Genomic DNA, 1,716 nt, shown 5'->3' with positions numbered 1-1,716 from the left:
GCCCCCCCCCCTCCACCCCGCACCCATCCCTGCATCCCGCAGCCATCCCCCGCGTCCCGCACGGGGCTGGGGCAGCCGGGGCAGAGCAGCCCGAGTGCACCTCCCGCGGCCATTAGTCACAGATCACAGCCCTCCTCCTCCTCCATCAGCACCAGCTATTATCAGCTATTAAGCAGTCATTTCCATACAGCTGGCTAATTTGATAATGCTGCAATTATCTTGGTTTGTTAACAAGATTAAATTGCTAATTGGTTTGATTAAGCACAGAGCTCCAGGCGTGGGGTGCCTCTCAGCTGGCCCCGCATAACCTCACGGATGCCGTGGCCAGGGCAGCAGCTCCTCTGCAGACACAAGGAAATGGCAGGGAGGGTTCATCCTCCCCAAACCTGCTGCCTGAGGCCTCCAGATCTCCCTGTGAGAGGAGCCTCTACCTGCTCTGAGACAGCTCATGTCAGCGCTGTCACCCAGCTGCTGGCCCAGAAAGGCAGGAGGAGGTGCTTTGGGCCAGAGGGTGCTCTGGGGACATCCAGTCTGTCTCAGTCCTGCTGCTTTCTGTTTTGGAGCCCTGCAAGTCAGAAATCCCAGGGGCAATGCACCAACTGTGCCTCCACCTGCAGCTGTGTCAACAAATCCTCTGCCTTTCTCTCCCCAGGCACAGGTCCCTGCCTCCTGGGCACAGCATTTCCAGCTATCACCAGCTCTGCTGGGGAGCCTGGGGAGCTTCCAGCACTGGATCAGGCTCACCTCTACCCCTCCATGCAGCAGCACCCACCTGGGAGGGGCTGGGCAGTGCACCAGAACACACACAGGTCAGGATCACTGAATGTGGCAAACTCCTGGCAGTGTGCATTGGCTGAAATACTTTGATTCAGCTCTCTGGGGAGGAAGGAAATTTCCCTTTTTGCCCTAGGTAGGTGCCAGCAGGACAATGGGAAAAGCAGTGAGTGCTGTGCCAGAGAGATTCCTCCCACATCAGTTGTTTGCCCAAGGCCAGAGCAGCCTGGAGAGGAAGGAAAGTGTTCATTTTCTCTGCCTGGGGGCTCAGGACTCACTGCTTCTCCTGGGACAGGCCCACCAGGTCTGGTGCTGGGAATGGGGACAAAAGCTGCACTCAAGGGCCCAGCTTTGGGACAGAAACATCCATCATGGCACATCACAGCAGCACCACTGCAGGGCTGGCTAACTGCACCTTCCCTCAAAGCAAAGGTTTTCAGGCCAGTCACTTTTGGCCAATTCCCAAAGGAAACATCCAACATTGCCCAACATCCCAGGGGATGGAATCCAGAGTGTCTCCCCAGGGATCCATCAGCACCACAGAGCATCCTTGCTCCATGCAAAGCCCTTTGTTCCACTCTGAAATGTACACAGGACAGAGGGTGGAGAAGTCAAGTTTCACCCACAGCACTGCAGAACATCTTCAGTATTTCCTTGGAGCCTCTCCTTGCATATGTTATGGTCTGGCTCAGAAGACTGGGCAGTTGGGGTCTGAATACAGAACAGTTTGGTGCTCAGTGGCGATGTGAGACCTTTTCAAGAGATGATTCAAACCAGCCTAATAAGAATTACTACAGCTTTGACAGCCTTTGAAAGGGGAGGGTTATTTAGCTAGCCTGGCCTAGGAGTGGGAATCTGTAGTCCCAGTAGGATCTCAGCAATCACATTAGTTCCAGAGGAGAAAATACCCAGGGCAGAGCAGATCCACTCAGCAGCAGCTCT

The sequence above is a fragment of the Geospiza fortis genome, unplaced genomic scaffold (genome assembly GCF_000277835.1).
Source record: "Geospiza fortis unplaced genomic scaffold, GeoFor_1.0 scaffold188, whole genome shotgun sequence".
NCBI classification, from domain to species: Eukaryota; Metazoa; Chordata; class Aves; order Passeriformes; family Thraupidae; genus Geospiza; species Geospiza fortis.
Note: the sequence above shows the minus strand (reverse complement) of the source record.